Below are 21,265 nucleotides of genomic sequence, written 5' to 3' on the forward strand. Positions count from 1 at the left end.
ACGTTCAATGAAATGCATTTTAGAACCAGTACACAGGCTCGACAAGAAGGAAAGAATGAGGGCAAAAAATTCAGAGCCATCCCACTCTGTGAAGGTGGATAAGCAGCGGAGGTAGACAGATGGTGATAAATACGTTGATAATCAATGTGTTGATTGAAAATAAAAGACACATGCCACAATGAATTTCGTTTTTTTTTTCACGATTTCTAGGTGTGTTTTATTTTAAATTCCATATTCGATGCTTTTGTGTCCTTAAACTTTCGTTTGCTTGCTTTTTTTGTATTTATTATTTGGTCAGCAAGGTGACTATCCCTTTATGATCGCTATGATATACGGCCAGTGGGTCTGTGGCGACGCGGGAAACGTTCTTTGCCAATGTGAGGTGACACGACCGATGACGCGTCGTGGGCACACTGGTGTTCGTGCAAAATTGAGGGCGAACCGTTCCAGGAGAACACCATGAAGCACTGTTCGTCTGGCGGAGACGCGCCTGTGTTGAAATCACCAGTGATACGTTGAGAGCGGAGTCGGTTGTGGTGAGGCAAAGGTGCGTACACTTCGTCTCTATTACGCGGCCGTCCGCCGTCTCCGCGCACATTCCCACTTCTGTACATGATGGTGCTTAGTAGGCGCGCAGTTCTTCCGCGTCCCACACAGCACGCGGCCGTACGGGTGGAAGGTAGCTTAAATAAGGTTAAATAAGGTTACGTGGTTTGCGTATGGAGCCTGTGACGTCAAACCGCAATCAATACTATACTCGCGGACAACTGTCAGTGTCTATAAAGGGAAATCTACAGAGGCAAAGAGCGCACAAGTGAAAGCGCTTCTGAAAGGAGTCTCACGTTTTAACCCACATTAGTTTAGGCTGGCCAAGACAAAACATAAGCACTTCATTAGCAACCGTTAAATAGGACAGAACACAGCACTGAATGTTATGGTTTACCTATTTTGCGGCTTTTCCCTCCCGAGTCTAGGGAAACGCGAAACCGTGACGTCTGGAAGCTGTGTCAATTCAGCATCTGTTCCGAGCGACCAAGAGCACGGTCAAACGCTGCCGGAATACTTGGCGCGGTAACACTTGTGGAGTGTGTTTTGCTCTTCGTTGGTTATTTGGAAATATTTGGAAGCAGCGGCTTGTCACATTTCTGACTCAGTAAATTTCCTTGGTGCAGCCACTATGATTATTTCAGCCTAAACGTTCGCGGGTGTGCTCATTTTCGATAGATTTGTTCTTGCTGCGTGCACGGCTTGAAACGTAGCCGTTTTTACACTGTAATACGTTGTAGTAAAGATGTGGACAGTCGTGGGCAGTCTCCTGTGGACAGTCGCGAAACATTGAGCTTCGACTATTCGTGCGCTATCGCTGTAGTCTGTCATTTATTGTGCGTATATATGTTGGGCATATATTCGTGGGCACCCATTCCCATATTGACACATTGTCGATAGAGCCGGCGTAAGATGCCGTGCCAGTTGGGGTGAATGTGGGTAGACACTGTGCGCGACATGTACTATGAGAGGATGTGGCGCTACTCTCTTTGTCAGCATTTAACGAGCCGTACTCACTCTTGCTGACGTTCCGGGGCTGAAGTACTTTCTTCGAAGGTTAGCGATAAAACCTTGACGGATGACCAAATTTATGTATCCTCGACGAAAGCCGTACACCTAGAAGTGGCGGTAACACCTACGGACAGTTGCAGTACCAGTCCCCGAACTTGGCCACACAGATTCATTCTTTTCCTTAATATGCCAGTCACTATTTTTGCCGCCAACTACTGCACATGTCTTTAATCCACACGATTTAATCCGGCATGATTGTAGCATGGTGCGTTAGCGAAAACTCAGTTGTACTTCCAACAGCTGATCGCACAGAAGCAAGGTGGAAGCTGTAATGGTTTCGTATTCGTGCGCTGTCACTGAGGCGACATGCGGTCCGCCGCCGAAAGCGCCATCTCGTTTCTCTAGAACAAACTGCTGCGCGCAAAGGGTAAATAATCTTTGTTGCTCTCCTGAGGCCTGCGTCTACAGGTTACATGTGCCATCTTCGGGCAGTATTTGTAAAGGATCCAATCGATTATCGTGCCGAACTAAGCCCCTCACGACCTCAGCAACACCAGTGCGAACCTTATTTTGTTCTATTGGAAACTTAAATCATGAAATTCTCAAGAGGCGTATTAATTACTTCGCAGTAAAGATCACCAGCCAGAACATGAGCACCAATTTGATGAGAACAATATGTGCCCGAACATCAGTAAATAAATTTTGTGTAATGGAAAACACAACTGCTTAAATCTCGTGCATACCTATTTCTCGTAGGACGAATGATCGCCTGTACTAGTAGGCCAGATAAAGTAGAATTGCGTAATCTGCCATAGTCAGCTCATAAAAATAATGCTGAATAATAATTTAATCAAAAAGAAACATTGCAGCGAAGACGAAAGCAGGGCTTTGGGCAGCCTGTGTCTCCGCAGTTCCAGCTTGAGAGGATACCCAGCAACTCCATGCCACGTATATAGGGACATTTATTAACGCTTCCGCAAATGACCGAAACAAATAGCAGAAACAGAGCCGTCGGCGTTGACTTAGTAAATACCACAGGTTTATCCTCCCCGCTTATAATTGTCCTTTTCTATTATTTGTTTGCGGGCCCTTCCTATCAGAAATAAAGAACACAAGCTTGAATATCGTGATAGTGCAATGGCAAGCGGGCAATCCACCACCGCTGCATGAAACATGCAGAAACAAACGCGACTAACAAACAGCAATGAGCACACAAAGGAAATATCAGACGTTCAGGATTTATTTTGTGGCAATGTGTATACACGAAACAAAGTGGAAGCAGAAACGGGATGCCGCTAGCGGAACGGAAATACAATCTATTTTGGTCCACGTTTCACGAGTAGATGCATCTTAAATTTGGTGTAGCACGGCATGTCACTTATAGTTGGGGTCGAAACTACACAGAACTGCTGCCGGCCAAGCAGGTAATGCGCATAGTGCGGTCTAATAGCAGCATGTCCGCACTAACCAGAAAAACATCGATAATCGCAGTACGAACGCTAATGTAATGTGGCCTGAGCAATGGCTGCGTTACCGTATGCATTTCACTAGTGAATGCGGATGCTTTCGAGAAAACGGCCATTCGCGCCAGGAATGCTTTCACGCGCAAGATAGATGGGGTTGATTGCGGCCCTTATAAAACTCACAATAAAAAAATGCTTATTGCACATGGTATCTCAAAGCTTCTGCATTAGCAGAAGTAGCCAGGTCGCTAACTACAGGGATATGGCAGGCAACATCTCTCTTCACAAAAAAGGAGCGCGAGCAAGGCAAATGGCTTTCCATTTTCGATATGTAAACTATGCGGAGACAATAAATATTTTGTGCAGCTGAAGCAGCCGTAACCTTTGTTAGCCTTGTACAATCACCACAGACGCTACACACTAAACCATTGCGAGCTGTTCATGTAGACAAAGGCATTGCTAAGAGTTGGCATAAAGCTTGTGGATACATTTCTTGCCAACACCTCGGACATACCGCGTGCCACCATAATTTCTGCTAAAATCACACTTCATGATTCTTATAATTATGAAACAAATCGCTGCAATTATTGTTTAAAAGATCAGTCGTAAGCAAAGGTCTTGACACGAGTGAAAAAGAAAGCTTTCTTACATTGGCAGATGGTAAAGTAAATTTCTGGCTTCGCAGAACATAAAACAGACGATGTTATGTCCTCTGATCCTGCTATGCGGAATATGACGGGGGCCTCGTCATATCATTGCTCCTAGCCGTGGCCTGGTCACCAGGTGATGACTAGAAGCATTGTAACGTCACGTGGTCACTGTCATCGCATCCAGTGACGGTGAAGAGCGCGGAGTGCTCCCTGTACCCAGAATATATGGCATGCTGTGGCCGCTAGGGCCGGTGTAGGGCAATCAGGAATGCAGAGTTATTGAAGGGACTGTATTAAATTTCTATACATATGACAAGCAGCGGCCACAAGGCAGCTGTAACGGCAAGTGGGGAGACAGACGACGTAGCGGAAGCCTGCCTTTGAGCCAACGTGCGTAGCGTTACCTAATGGCAGTATGCTTTTGCAATTGCTTTTGCAAAGAAAGCTCGACTTTCTCGCTTTATTCGGTACCTGTATATAGGGCTGTCACAAGTAGTTGCTAACAAGTTCTTTTCTTACTGGGTATGACACGCACTTTGCATTTTCGTCAGCGTGCTTCCGGTCAATAGTGCACTTTTTTATTTTTATTTCACGTGGTGCCATGCGCACATGCAGGTTCTTTTTTGCTTTTTTATTTGGACAAAACTATAACAAATATCGTGTTCTCACTGAAGAAGAGGCTTTATTGTGCAATTTTACAAAAATATCATATTTCACGAAAGACTAAAGCGGCCTTGAGCAATTTCAAATAAAGATGACATGTGCTATAGATAACTCTGTGGGCACGAACGATTCATAAATAGACTTCAGTAAACAAGCTATCCGAATGTGCAGGTGTCGTCAAAAGAACGCAGAGGCCTGAAGTGGAAATATACTCTACTGTAGCGCCTCGGAAACGTGCGTAGCGCATGGCCTCTGTGCACTTTTATTTTACAGATGTTCTGCGCTGTAGCGAATGCGTAATGGTTTGATACTGGCTTGTGCCGCGTATCTTTGTCCACGCGAAACACCGGCTGTGCTTAAAGAATAATGGATTAAGGAGGATCAATTAATGAATTACGTTTCACGTCCTATGGGCAACCCGCACGCTGCAAGAGACGCCTATTTTAATGACGTCTCTGGTGAGTAATTAAGACCCCCTGCTGTTCTTTAGCAAGCCCAGAAATCTGAGCATACGAGTAGTTTTGCACGTCGCCTCCATCCGAATGCGGTAGTCGGGACCCACTTTCTGTCGTGGGATCTTGCTAGCAGTGAGTAGTTCAATTACAAAGAAAAAGTAGAATGAAATCGCGCATGCGCACGCTTTGTGTGCGAGTGCCTTAGGTTGTGCGTCCGCGGCATCGTCTTGTGCGTTTGTTTATTTTGATCTTAATCGTGGTTTACGAATTCTTGATCACGTGTGTGTTTGCGTCTCTGTGCAACATTTGAACAAATTAAGGAAGCCATGTTACACAAGGCAGTCGTATTCTCCCGACGGATTTGGTGACAAGAAGTACCATGTATTTAGCTGGTTACTATGTGTCGAAACGGGTGGCGAGGTCTTGCTCTCACCTTTAGGAACATTATGAGGCTGTACCAGATCACCAAGGGTAACACCAAGAAGGGATGTTTCCAATGCACCTACGTGCGAAAGTATGGTTATGTTGGGAAAAGGCCTCACGCGCGCACCTGTGTGTGATATATATTAACTTTCAACTACATTTGTTTGTTTCGTGCCTTTGGCGCGCCTGATGGTATAGTGTCCATGTGAACCATCTTGAACACATTTACTAGTGTTGCAGACAGTGTGCTGGAATTCACACGGACCGGCAGTCCATAAATCTAGCTTGTCCTTTACCATACATCGCTAAACGGGAAATTCAGGCCTCTGAGTCATTTGTAGTTAGCGCCGTGTAGGCTTGTACCACGTTTTATGCACAGTTATTACGCCAAGTAGATTATTTTTGGTTCTGATATTGCAAATGGGACGCGCGTCATAATTAAACAATGTTTGGCAGGCTGCCGTCAACGAAAGCTCGGCACAGGGGACACGAACTACAAAAAGGACGTTAAATACTAAGAAAACAGCGATTTAAGTATAAGAGCCCTGGATGTTCGCGTTGCCTGTGCGTTCATACGTTCAATGTGGACCTACGCAGCGCTACCATATGCACTACACTAAACACAACAAAATAAGTCTTCTAGTCATGTGTTATGTGGCTACGAAATATACTTGTCGCAAGATGGATTATAATTTTAATGTGATACTTACTATTGAAGCTAAGTGGCTGCAGTTTGCTGACCGAATTTCTCCAGTGGCTGTGGAAGACTGAGTACCCTTGACAAGCTTCGAGAAACGTGAAAAGTTTAAAAGACTGATAAAACGTATGTACCTGTCGATTGAACTGTCGATTGACTACTTCTTTATGTGGTTCACCACATAAAGAAGTAGTCTATACAGGACGCGGCACCACATACGCGTGCTTCTGAGATGTTACTGACAACGGATGCAAAGTTGTAGGTTCAAGAAAACGAATGTACTGCTCCGAAATGTGATAGGATTTGAGGTTTTGTACTCCATCTGACAAATGCCTTCCGCTTACCAATACCATGAAAGCCTGCACTGCCGCTGCGAACCATATGCTTAAGAATGTTCAGGTAAAGAAAGAAGAAAGCTTCCGTCAGCCACTGTCATCATCATCACAGGACATTTACATTCAAAGAAGCCAATAATAGAGCCCACAGTCATAAAGTGCCTTGGCTACTTATTTTACACGATTTCAGCATAAATAACACCCTTGTCGAGTGTGAAACTACCGACATATAAGACTTGGCAACGTAGTTGTATCACCCTATGGAAGCAGTTTACCTGAAGCTTCAGCCAAAGAGCTCTGTTGCCTTCCACCAGGGGCTTAAAGGACCTAGTACTGAGCATTAGTTCCGCCCCTTGGATCCCCTTCTCTCTGCGCGCGCAGGTCACAGTTTTTTTCTGATCATGTAGTAGTAAACGCGGAATGATTATAGGTTCGTATCCTCGGGCCCCTGAAGCCTAAACACACCAAACGCCGGCGTGCCGCAGAAGTCCACATGGGGCGCGGCAAGTACTGAAATAAAGAAATGCACAAATTTCTTCCATTGTAACAAGTGACCAAACGTTTGTCCAGTTGTGCACTGCATAGGCTGTTATTTTATATATATCTACGGCCGCGCAAACCCAGCAAGAATAAATCAGGAGGTTGGACGACAGAGTACACGTTTGCAACATCTCAATAACATGTAATGACCTCGTGGATTGGCACCCAGGAGGCTCAGTTTCCAGAGAGGAAGGAGCTTATCTAATTTGAATCACATTGAATTGACGGGAAAGCTCTCGTGGACTGGGTCAACAAACTTTTCAGACATAGATTTCCAATACGCCCGTCTTCGCAAGAAGCCACAGCCTGCCATTTGCTACAAGGCAACGAGCCGGTGCCAGTTTTTAGACGTTGCGGATACTTACTGGGTCATGGATAACGCACTTAAAGCACGCATCTTTTTTTGAAAAACTGATAGCAATAGTCGAGAAACTTCATCAGCATGTGTAACAGGAGGCCCCATAAATTATTAAGCTAACTGAATGCAGATACGTTCGCTGCTGAACTGAAACATTTTATGGACCGAGGGCAGAGAATCACGGTAAGTAGCCAAATTGTAAAATCCCAGAATTTGACAGAATGTAAATATAGAGAAGCCATTATGAATTAGAAAAATGAAACACGATATTGTAATCCCGTGGGTTAAGGTGGCCACATCTCAGTAAAGGATATATTACGCTTTCAACAGTTCGAGTAAATGAGTGTCGAGAAAATGTTTATCAACATTTTAGACAAGAAACATGCGTGCATTCAACTACCCATTGTAAAGACACACTCATGACGACAAGGCACCATGTTCAGTGGTTCCATTGATATATTTGAAATGAGAAATTGCTAGGCATCACGGCGTCGTGTAACCTCTGCGCGAAGAACAGATCTGCCGAAGTTCACGGTTCAGCAGCGCGATCGACTCCCTCAATGCAAGTATTCCACTTTGAAGTGATTTCAGCAGGAGGAAATAAGTGTTTTGAGTTTGTATCTAAAGAAGCTGGAATTCCTTCGTGCCACGAAGATAAACTTACTTACCAAACAAGTACTTTGTACCAGTGATAAAAGGAATGCACAAAAAAATTAAACGAAGCAATAAATAATTAATCTCATACACTGCCATATGGTACATTAGTAATGTTGCAAGAAGTGCATCGAGAACAATATCCGGTACGTTTGGTGCGACGGAGAAATAGATTTTGTAAGCGATCGTGTTCTTTGTCTCGAGATAGCTGGTAGAGAAGACCACAAAGCACTGGGGCTCAAAAAGAAGTAGGCATTTTTTTTAATGGCTCATATTTTTACGCTCCTCAACACAGCATCTGTTCACCACATAAAGAAGTAGCCTATACAGGACGCGGCTCCACATATGCGTGCTTCTGAGATGTCACTGACAACGGTAGCAAAGTTGTAGGTTTAAGAAAACGAATGTACTGCTCCAAAATCTCATACGATTTGAGGTTTTGTACTCCATCTTACGAATGCCTTCCGCTCACCAATACCATGAAAGCCTGCACTGCCGCTGCGGACCGTATGCTGAAGAATGTTCAGGTCAAGAAGAGACCTTCCGTCAGCCACTGCCATCATCACCACAGGACATTTTCATTAAAAGAAGTGAATAATTGAGTCCACAGTCATCAAGTGCCTTGGCTACTTATTTTACACGATTTAAGCATAAATGAGGCCCTTCTAGAGTGTGAAACTGCCGACATATAAGTCTTGGCAACGTGACATATCTCTGGCTGTAATTAGACAATTACTGAAGCCAAATAGAATAACACTCTCGTTAGCAATTCTGCTAGCGCTCCCCGAGTAACAGAGCTACGATACAGCTCCCTTACTGCATTTTGTTTATGTAAACGATGTGTCCCCTGAATGAATAATTGCTATACCAAAGTAATCAAAAACAAGAGCATGTTGCGACGAATTTTCACTTTGGCGCGACCGTGAGATAATACCAATCACATGACCAGAACCAGCACGTACAAAACAAGTGAAACAAGTGATAGCCCACTACGCTGAACTTTGCAAGGGCGTCCTAGTTAGTATATATAGCTACACATTGAGGAAAACCTATCTGGACGGTCTGCGCCAGAGTATTTTGCAGAAATTTATGTTCATCTTCGAATATTTCTGGTGTCTACTGTGGACCGGATAGCAGAAACAAACAGAAATATTTCTGCAACAGAGCACTACTGTTATTTATTCGTGAAAATCAAGCACGCCATCACTCTTAAAGTTCTTTAGGAAGTTACCTGGTAAATATTTACTTCTGAAACCAACAATTGCCGCAACAGAACCGTATGAAAAATTTCGCTAGAGCTACGCTTTATTTAAAAACAAAACTGGCATCGATATCCCTATATTAAGAACCTTATACACGTCATTCAACCCTTGAGCATGCGAAATGTAGGATAGCACTTTTTTGTCACTTTTTGGCAAATTGAAAAATAAAGGAGTATCTTCAGAATGTATTTGAGAGAAGCACGGAATGCCACACGAGAACCCTTACACTTAATCTTACAATCCGCTTTTACGCATTTTTCGCACTTGCTCAGCGTGTACACTTTGCACGATAGTGATCATTTACCATTGGTTAGCTAATGCTGCAATGTGCTGCTAATGAAACATTGGGTCAAAATGCAGCATACTTTGCGCAGCGGCTCTACAGTACTATATTACCACGCTACAGTGATTACGCAATTTCCTACAATGGTATTGAATGCCTCAGTAGCATTCCTAATGCGCTGGGCAACAACAAACGTCAAATATATATCAAAAATAGAGCATGCGACCGACCTCGCATGGTGCGCTAGACTCAGCCTAAGACAGCACACAGCCAGCAACATATGAAATATGCTGCATTTCATCGTCAAAAATGACTGAAAGACTTATGGGAGTCGACCAAAGCCATTTAAGAAAGTAGTCAACAGACATTCACGTTCACACACACGGATATTATATAGAATTATCGCGAACAGACAATACAAGCATTAACACACCTTATGTCTGGTTCCGAGGACCCGCCAAGCGGGTAATCAGGTTGATCCTACAAATCGTTGTGCGCGAGAATATTCCTTACACTATCTGAAACTTCCGAAGCTACGAAGTTTGAAACACCATAGCAGAGGAAGTCGAATGACCTTGTCAAACAGAGTTCACGTAGTGATCAAATGTGCGGTATGATAGCAGAGTCGTCCAGCTGAAGGCCTTACACGTGGCACTGTGTAAGGTCTTACAAATCCCTCATTCTTACGGGTACAATAACATTCGTCGCTACTAGCGCAAGCTGAAACGCCGTCGGCAACTGAACAATATTAGGTGCAATCGTTCTTTTTTCCTGAATTCGGGGGTAGCGAGATTTGACATCATTGGTTTAGCTCGGCATGAGATATTTAGTGATCATGACAACGTTTTAAGGTATGCTTTCATAGAACAGGCAAATTGGTAGGTGAGGAATCAGTAGGAATGATTTTTTTCGTAAAAAGCGAATAATAGCTAGGTTTCCCGCAGACTTGTGTTCCAAAATGAAGAGGTAACCCTGTAATGACAGGATGTGGTGGCACCATGCCTGGCCGCTTCAGGCCAAGCAGGTAGAGATTGAAGACCCACCTGCCACCCCTACAGGAAATGAATTTTAGACTTTGGTGACAACTTTAGTTACCGTTCCTGTAACGTTGGCAGCGTGTTTGGATGGTGTCTTGTTGATTTTCCTGAAATTTCTATATATTGTAAAGAAGGCGTAGCTTATGGTTGCACAAAGGTGGGTCGTCATTTTGGTGGCTTCTATTGACGTGTCTTCCCACATCATGCAATTTTCTAGTGCATTAATGCACATGTTACTCTTTCTACGTGCCACTGATGTATGTAATATCTAGATGAAGTCTACAAAAGCGCTAAGAGTGCTGACATAAAAACGACGGCAAACTCTGGATGTCCTTGGCTCTCACTTGCTCGTGGAAGCTAGCGTGTCGAGACGACTGAAACAATCATTCGCGAGCACAAACGCAGGAATGCGTCAGAATCCTTCTATGCATTTTCCTCCACTCCTAAAGCATCCTTGGCGATCGAACCTGATCTCCTAGAAATCAGGGACATCTTGCAATAGTAATCTACAAGACTCGGCGAGGCACGTGGATTAGGGGTATTTCTAGATAACACGCCAAAGAGCCATCGTAAGAGAGCGCAATGCTGTGCAAGAAACAAGCAAGAAAGAAAAAGAACGAAACGCTGTGGCCATGCCAGTGGAGCAGACAAGGTTTATCGCGAATAATCTGTTACTCGCACACCTTTTGTTATTACGTAAAGTGTTCTTTCACCTTTAGCCCTCCTCAGCTTCTGCTATGACCTAGTTTAGGTTTTCAATCAAGTGGTCATATCTGTTTGGAATACTGCGACGGCTTTTTTTAGTCGTGTATCGAGGAGCAAGATTTTTGTATAATTATGTGTAGTTGCTGTGTGAAACAGCTCCTATTAATGGTAATAAAGAGGCGATGGTTTCGCATGTCTATCTCTTTATTATTGATAGTATTGACAAAATAATCTGTTACAGAGTAACAAAGAAAAAAAGAACAAATGCTCCAATCGACGCAGCGGACTCTCCTACAACAAATATACACAACATCTTTTTGGAGGCGGGCAATCCCACTGAGAATTCTCAGATCCACGGCAGGTAAGGTTGCATTCACCTCCCTTTATCACACACTCAGGCTGAGTTTCTGCGTGAAAAAAAGAACATCGTGGTGGTTTGCAACAAATCTCCAAATATATTTTTGACAAATTTTGTCGGACCAAATGTAGGAATTGATAAACGTTTTTTTTATGCGGGCAAGTGTAGATTTCAAGCTTCGCACAGACCGTTCTTTTCTGGCGTCCTACGTGCAATTTCCGCCTAGCTACGTACTTGACGGTGATGATTACCTTACAGAGCGATGGATTGTTTGTTAATAAACCGCCGGGGTTGCTTAGTGGTTATGGTGTTCGGCTGCTAAGCACGAGGTCGCAGGATCGAATGCGGTCACATCAGCTGCGTTTGGATGGAGGCGAAATGCGAAAACGCCCATCTGCTTTTATTTAGGTGCACGTTAAAGCACTCCTGGTGGTACAAATCATTCCGGAGTCCCCCATTAAGGCGTGCCTAATAATCATATTAGGGTTTTTGGCTCGTAAAACCCAGTATTAAAAATTGTTTGTTACTGTAAAGTAAGACGCCACCGAAATTAGGCGGTTATATTTAATGTGTGCTCAAGATAATGACATCATTTCTAGTCTATAATTAGTACTAACACTGCGGATTTTTCGTGCGACAAGAGCAAGTTTTGGAAACTATATTTCTCACTCAATTACATTAACATTGACGCCCACCGCTGTCGTTATCAACGTTATTCGGCGTCCGCAGGGTTCCACCTCGTCGTCAGCCTAATTAGGATTATTTATTCGAATTATGGAGTTTCACGAGCGAAAACAATGATCTGACAAACGATACATGACCGTAGTGGGGAAAACCGTATAATTTGAATTTCCTTCGTTTAGTTAAATTTCATCTTAAGTTAACTTTGCCAGCGATCCTGCAAATCACTAGCCTTTAAATACGGCGCCCAAGCCCGGTGATCGAACCCCGACTTCTTAGCAGCGCAACGCCACAGGCACTAAGTCTCCGCGGCACATCATGCTGAGTTTCACCATCGATCTAGCGCTAAGAAATATAATGTATTGTCTAGAGCCGCCCCCACAGGAAGTCGAACTCCCGTCACCGCAGCAATGTGCACTTGGAAAGTAGAGGCACTAAACACTGCACCACAGCACAAGTTTACAATTTTCTTCACTACATCTAATGAAAAAGTAAGAATATCATATTATAGATATCACATCTTTAGGCAATCGCTCCAGGCTCAGGTAAACAAACACACGCGTACCACAAATGCATAGAGTTCGGTCCAAATTCCGGCGCAGCTCCCACACATTTAATGTGGAAAGCATTTCTAAGTCTACATCAGCGACTGTGGGTGCATCTAGCCTCTACGTGGAACACTTGTCATTGAACACAAATATATTTAAAAATTTTCCTGCGCAGGGTGCGATCGAGCTCACGTCACACGGGTTCCTCCAGCACAGAATGCTGACCCTTTAGCGCTGCACCAGAAATGTCCTTGGACAGTGACGGAGCAATTCCCAGTGATATGTCTGCGTAATTTACCGTAAAATTTGTTCTGCAATTAATCAAGGGGCTCTTCAAATTGACCCCAATTAACTCAGTAAGTGCTTGGTGCGATACTTGGTCAATGTCACTAAATCCCTCACAGACTAAATTTATGTATTTTACTAATAGAACTACTAGACTTTAAGCTGCTTACGTATTAAACGACACTAACGTAGAGCTTGCCTCCAATTAAAAGCACCTAGGGCTCCGGTTTTGCAATGATCTTACGTGGAAAAGCCACATTGAAACCATTTTTGCATCTGCTAGCGTCTAGGCCTCATCAAACGTAGCCTAACACACGTCTCACCCCCCATTAGAAAAGTAGCACACACTGCATTGATTCGACCAAAGTTTGAGTATGCGTCGGCCTTATGGAACCGTGAACGAGAGTACCTTTTAATGATATTGAAGCTCTGCAAAATCGTGCAACGAGATTTATTCTTTTTGGGCTACTGAAGAACAACTAGCGTCACACACTAAAAACAGCGTCTTCAACGCGAGAATTTGGGAGTTCGTCGCAAAAAAACCCGCTTAACTCTCTTTCATAAACCTTATCACCACCAGTTCCTTAATGAAGATTTTTTTCACACCCCGTCCGTTATACTCCCTCGTCACGATCATCCTTTCTAACTAAAATGCCTTTTTTGTCGCACATCACGGTACGCTCATTCTTTCATACCACGCTCCACAAACGAGTAGAATAAGTTGCTAACTGACATTGCAACATAAATTGAGCTTAATCGATTTCGCAGTTGGCAGACGAGCTGATAGATGGCGCAACGCGTCCAAATAGAATTAGGGTAATTGAAAGTGTAGACAACCAGGAGTTATCACAAAGAAAGTGAGAGAAAGGTCACTATGATGCAAAGAATGGAAACAAGGAATACAATGAAAATTTACAAGAACGGGAAGAAACAAATTAGAAGAGAAAACGTGTATAATAGCACAACTTTACTATTTGGGGCTCGAGCTGGCAGCCTAAGGACATAGCCATACCGGAGCAAGTGCTCGCAACAAGAGGAGGCTTGTGTATGCTGCAGGAACAATTCGGAGGCCACTCAGTGCATCCTAATGGTATGCGAAGGATTCACCCGGTGACATCCGTCGGTAACGTAATGTTGCCAGAAGCGCTTGGATTTAACGTGGAACGAAAGATCAATCGGTCAGCAGTCGAGATAAGCAGCAGAGGTTTAGAGAATTGGTGGCAAAAAGAAAGCCAGGAGGCGATTGATATGGCCGGATCTGTTACAGGAATAGGCGCCAGTGAAAGGTAGATAAAGTTTTTAGGAAGACAAAAAAGATTAAGCACATGTACAGAAAAATGTTAGAATGAAAAACATGTATAGCATACCTGATTAACTCAAGCAGGCTAGGCGATTATTTGTCACCACCACGTTTCAAAGGAGACGCCAATAAATTATTATCGAAGCGTGAGAGAGGAACCCCAATGCAGTACACAGCAGATTGTGACGCGTTTTGGTGGTGCCAATGGATTTGTTGCTTGAATGGTAATTGCAATGATGTAGAAAGCCACCTTCAGATGGATTCTATGGGATGTATTTTTTCGTAGCTGGAGATAAATGGAAAAGATCTAGTATTATTCGGCGGGGTGATCACACGGCGAAGATTTTAAAACACTGTATAGACAAAGCACTTGTTGCGGCTTAGCACAAGATGAATGTAGCGCTAACGCGGGACGACTGGGTTTGTCAGGGAGTTGTGCTCCACACGAAATGTGACAGCTTGGACGTCTGCGTGGAGATTCGGGAGAGTACAAAAACAATACTGTAGAGGACAAGGATGACATTGTGTGCTTCGACTATAAGTTCTCCACAAAATCGCGGTGTAGTACCGAGAAATTTCTCATCGTCTTGCTTGTGAAAATAGGGTTAACAACACAAAAGAGGCTTGTCGAATACAACGACGATGATGACACCAAACATGGCGCATGACCACAACGAAGGGTGCGAGAAGAATTAGGCAGTTGGCGGAAAACATGTCAAATGCATTGATTGCTTCACACTCAACTCAACACCGCAGAGTTTTCTACTTAGTAGTTGACAGGATTCAGAATCGAATGCCCGATATAGCATCACTGCAAGCTGAAAGGAAAGAAAAAAAAATCTTTGAAATCTCGTAAATGACACTGCATAATTTTGCTTGTGACGTCAGCTTTAGAATTATTTGTAATCTCCGATTTGGATAACCAACAACTGTGCCCTTCCGAAGGGTTCAACCAGGCTTAAAAGCAAGAAGAATCACTGCAGCAACTACCTCTTGCAGGCCACTTGGTGATTCACATGATTTCACAAACAGTGAAATTAAAAATTGGTTTAAGATACCTTCAGGATTCAACGTTATTTCAATGGCCACGGACCAGCAGGTGGGTGTTTCGAAGTTGTCGATACATCACGCCAAGTTAGTGGAAAAGTCCTTGTCTTTTCAAAGAAGTACTCTTACTGCAATTTTCCAGTTCGCACTTCTGTCTGTGCTGTCTATGTTTGTCCACTCTCAATTAAATATTGATTGCAACTGATCAAACAAACGTATGCTGCTGTACGAAGAAAAGCAGCTCGTGCAAATCTGTGCGTGAACCGGCACGTATACACCTAGCTTCAAGTACGACAAAGTAGTCGTGGCGCTGCGTGACCCTTTATCCACGCAAGAACTGATATTGACCTCAAACTAGGACAGAGTCCAGTGCTTATGTGTTTGGGAGAGGTTTGCGCTGGAGTTAACGTAAGAATACCTGCGTATCTGTGCGCTTTGTTGCGAATGACGTGTGCCCGTAAGTACGGTGGTTCTAGACCCGCATACGGCATTAAAAAACATATTCACATCTTTTACGTTTGTGCCGTAAAGTGGCAGTGTTTCGACACTGGTATATTCTGGAAGAGAGGTACGGCACCCATTTTTTTGCAATACAAGTAAGGTTCCGTATAGTATAGGCACATTGATCAAAGCGTAAAACAAATATCGAAAACAGCGAATAATGTTCTTCTGTGACTGTCGTTTCAAATAGAAGGCAGTGTAGTTCAGAAACAACTCTTTTTCGACATCATTGAAGCTTGAATTCCGCGAGCCCACATATAAAATTTTTCAAAATATCTAAGCTACAAAACCTGCTGTCTTTCTGCTCACGGAAAAATAAACTTTCCAGTTACGAAAATCATATTGAGCAAGAGAAGAACACCTTGTGCACAAATATGGTGAAGTATGAGGAAAAAATTTCAACCGAGTTTGGGAACGACTAGCTTCTGGGCTTAGCATCACTGCATGCGATGCATACCTAATGCCATCCTAATTCACTGCAGTATTCTCTGTTATGCCTTCTGAAATAGATGCACAGATGGTACCGCTCTCACTGTCTGTTTGAGTGGCTAAACCTTCCACCAATTACCCATTGCTATGGCAGCGCGATAACGCACTGCTTAACGCTTCCGGTACTAAAGTGTCCAATTCTGCAGTTATCTGATTGGGAACAACAGCTCTTTTGTTAGGCAGACATTTGCTTTAGGAGTGTGTATAGTTATATCCTCAACATTATGCCCACGATTTGTGTCGCACATAATTTGACACAACTTGACCATAAGACCTCTATTATGAAACAGTTGAATATCATAGACTGGAGCTAAACATCTTATTGAATCACCAGTGTGCTTAAGCTAATTATTAAGAAAGAAGAACTAAGCGTCACCCACGAAAAAAAGAATGCACACACACGCGCACACACACACACACACACACACTTTGAACAACCTCTTTCCTTCACCGAGCAAGGCCTCACAAGAGAGAAGGCTCAAGTAGTTGTATACAAGTTCACACATGCCGATTGTCCAGCGACATACACCAGCGCAACCAAAACATAAACTAAAGAGTCAGTCAACACAAGAACAACGTCAGAGCAGTTCCTCAAGTATACACAGTGCGATCGGCGAAAGATAAGAGCATGCCGAATGCAAAACTGTTTCACATGAAACTTTTTTAAGTTCCTACAGAGATAAAGAAAACTTCAAAAAACGCTGTCTGTAGATTCCAATTTAATGCGTTCGAAGGGCAATCTTCCAAACGGCAATCTCGATAACCTGCGCAGTCTCGCGAGCAGGAGATAAAAAGGTGCTGCAGTGGAATAGCTTACTGTCTTCAGCACCGATACTTTACGGCTCCCCCTTCCACATCGCTCAACCAGTCAAAAGACAAATTGTTATCCGTCGTACACAATCTCTTCCCTCCCTTCCCCTTATTACCAAGGACATTTGAGTTCTGAATTGTGGGATTTTACGTGATTAAAACCAGAATTTCACCATGAGGCACGCCGCAGTTGCGATCTCCAGATTTGTTGACCCCCAAGGGAACATTAACGAGCACCCAATGCATGGGAGGCGCTGAATTTTGAATTTTGCTCCCATCGAAATGCGGCCGCCGCGGCCGGGATTTGGTCCCGCGACTTCGTACTTAGCAGCGCAACACCACAGCCGCTAAGCTACCGCGGCGGATAGACCTTTTAAAAAGGTGTCCCCCGTCCCCGTCGGCCGTCTAGAGGCCCCGAACTACCCTTTTTGCTCGGTGAAATAACACAGTCCGCGGCTAGCATACGGTGCTGTGAACATCTCAGAAAAATTTTCATGCACATGGTGCGTGGAGCTCGCAAGCGGATCGCGAAGTGACCTTTCTCTAAAACGTTCTCCTTTTACCAGAAGGCTGCCCTCACTCGCTTCTAGAAGCGCTATTTCGTCATAAGGCAGGCTATTTCGTCTTTCCCTTAGACAGCTGCTATTAGCTAGCTTCAAGCTGCGGTCGGTTTGATAGCACAGATACCGAGGCCGCCGCGGGGTGCCGCCACGAGTCTACTGGATAAGCGCACTGCGGCTCTTCGAGGACAACCGTGTTTCGCTTATGTTTAGCGCGTTGTAGGGCAGAAAAGGTGGAAGTGGTGGCGTCTACGTTAACATCCAAAATGAAATTTGAACTGCGCGCCATGGCGACATTTACAACGCGCCGCGTTGTGGCCATACCTCACTGCGCCGTAGCTTTGGCAGTGAAAGGCATTGAAGGAGGAACAGCAGCACCGCGGAGGCTGGGTTTTATTGCCAATGACTCCGCTTCTTCTGAACGCATCCAAAAACTTTTTGCGGCAAAGATATTCTGAAATAGCCTATTTTCACTTCGAATGCCTTTCTCCATTTTGATAAAGGGTGGTTCATGGTGGGTCATTTTAACCTCTGAAGAAGGAGTGGAGTTGCCTCCCACACGTCGGATTTTATGAATGCACTATTTACTGCAGATGTCAATAGATTCCTACCTAGTTTATTATAAAGCACAGGAATATTACCTGGTCCGTGTGCTTTAGAGAGACTTGTGAGCTGCCCCTACATTACCCAAGTATATTTAATTTTTGTTATTTTATTTGTAGAAAAATGGAACCCCACCCTACGCAGAGAAGGCTACCCCCAAAAATATGTGCTAATTTATTGTTTGTAACGCAGAATCTACATACGCTCCCTGGAGTCATTGTTTCCTTGAAAATGTGCTTCTGTATAAGCTTGCTTTCCAACCTCGAAGAACACACTGCTGCTGGTGAACAGTTTATTTCCTTCGCCCAAGCTTTGGATGAGAAAGCGGGCTGACCACACAACAATAACTCCAATGACGACGACTGTACTCGGAAGAACTAAGCAAACACTTTTGAGCTTTCATATGCTTTTATAATAAATGCAGACAGAGGAACGACATGAACTGAAAATCGCCAAGCTATATAAAGAAAGCTGCAAAAAAGGCATATGCAATATTGCCCAGGGCACACACTTGGTCTTGATGTAACAAACAAACATATTTGTTTGTTTGTTAAACCTACCTATGAGTTTACACTGATGTAATAAAAGACTAAGGTTAATTTTTCATTAGTAACGACGCATTTCTGAGAGTCTTTTTTCCATGTTCAAGTCAGAAAGGTTCCAACACAAGCTTTCTGAGACCGACATTCAGCGCAGGCTTCTTCCTCACTCCGCAAGCACAGGTTCAAAATAGCACTTGTACTAAAAGGGACTGCTTTGGCGATGCGAGCTAAATATTTGCGAAAGTGAATTAATTTTATAAAGAAGCAATGCAAATACCACTTGCAAACGTAATTTTGATGTAACTTTGAAACGTAAATTTGAGACGTAATTTTGAAACGTTATTTTAAGAGAAAGTGATATTTTTTGCTACATTCCTCCTAAATCGAGTTTAAATGTTTGATGTTGAAGAACACACACGCGCAGATCACCTTGGATTCTGTGTGGATGAGACGCGCCACTTCTCTCCAGTACGGTTGCGGGACCTGTTTGCTGCGTTTTAATGATTTGCTCAGCTGTCCCTGAACCCTTGGCGACGAGTCCCTGAACCGCAATAGCTGAAACAAAAAAGTGACATTTGAGCATTAGACCTACACTGGGCGACGGGACAGAAGCGTTTTTACACTATCATGTAGAACGTGCCGTAGGACTTGTAAATATATTTGCGGCATCTTTCAGCCCAGGAGGGCCTTTCTAATATACACTACAATATAAAAGAGTAAGAAAGTTGTCATGTTCCTGTAATATTTATTATTATTATTCATATTACCTTACAGGTTCATTGAATGGCATTGAGTAATGGGGGAAACAGTAATTACATGACAAAAATAGCAAAGTGCAACATCATCACACAATATTACCACGCAACGAATTCAGCTTATCACGGAATGTTTCAAGATTGCAGATGGATGCAATGTGATCCGGGAGACTGTTCCAATGTACAATAGCTCTTGGTAGTGGTGATGAGTTAAATGCCTGCGTTTGACAATGACTGCGCATGAAACTAAGTGGGTTGTGAATGCGACGAAATGTGCGCGCAGGAGCATGAAGCGGCAAACAGTGAAAGTTATTCCTATAAATGTACCTGTGAAACAGACATAAACGAGCAATGACGCGGCGATCTTCTAGTGACTGAAATGCAAGGTCTTGTTTTTTTCGGGTAATGCTCGAATGATAGTCGTAGTTGCCAGAGATGAATCTGGCTGCCCTATTCTGAATGACTTCCAACATACGGGTTAGATAATCTTGATGTGATGACCATGTGGATGAAGCGTATTCTAGTTGCGGGCGAATATCAGTAAGATATGCTAATCTCCGTGCATTAAAAGGCACGTTATGCAAGTTTCTACACAGTTAGCCGAGAGATTGATAAGCTTTAGATGAGAAAGTTGCTACATGCGTTGTCCAGGATGAGTCCGATGAAAGATATGCGCCGAGATATTTGTACGATGGGGCAGTCGAAACCAGGGTATTAATAATCGAATAGTGGAAGACTGAGTTAGTTCGCTTTCGACTAAACGTGATTAACTTACATTTGGAGGCGTTAAGGGACATCTGCCAAGTTGCGCACCATCTATCTAGTAATCCACACCATCCGCATCATCTAAACATAGTAATGCAAACAGGGCGGAGGCGAATCCTGCAGCCGCGATTAAACTCGCGACCACGAGCTGAGCGGCCCAACGACACAGACACTGGGCTACCACGTCGGGTAATCGATAATGAACTACAGAATCACATGCAATGAGCACAATAGCACTGCTAGCGCAAAGAAGGCGGCAGCGGTGCATTAGACATACGGGGTGCCCCAACTATGATGCACCAAAATTTTTAAATATGCCAATTCTACGTAGTTGGACATACGAAGGCTAATGTTGTTTGCGCATCGCTTGAAGATACCCAGATTGCTTTTTGCATTCCGCCGAATGACATAATTGGTCTAAATTATTGCTTCAGTTTCTCAAATAATATAAGTAGATGAAAAGTGTCATGTAGAGCAATGCGAAAAACTCCCGATACAGCTTTCTGTTGCCCAATAGGTGTTACATAAACGTGTCTTTCCGAGCGTGAAAGTAGTCCGGGAATACACGCAAAGTGCCTCAAGTGGCCAGTCGCGCGGCAATCTTACGTGTATTCGGGAGCTTCTTTCACGTTCGGAAAAAAAAAACACTGTTACGTAGCATGGAGTGAGCCTGTAGCGGGAGTTTCTCATGTTGCTCTACAATTTTCTCTTTGAAACATTTCGTGTAATTTTAATATTTGAGAAGTTCATTAATTGAATAAGTTGAATTATGCAATTGGGTGGAATCGAAAAAATAATCTGAGCATCTCCAAGTGACGGCAAACAACATTATTGGGGTTCTGTCCTGCTGCGTCTCGTTTGCATAAATTTAAATCTTGGTGCATGACAATTGGGATGCCTTGTATAGCATCTCTCATATTATTAAAAAGGTAGGGTAAC

Source organism: Dermacentor andersoni, chromosome 4 (genome assembly GCF_023375885.2).
Source record: "Dermacentor andersoni chromosome 4, qqDerAnde1_hic_scaffold, whole genome shotgun sequence".
In the NCBI taxonomy this organism is placed as follows: Eukaryota; Metazoa; Arthropoda; class Arachnida; order Ixodida; family Ixodidae; genus Dermacentor; species Dermacentor andersoni.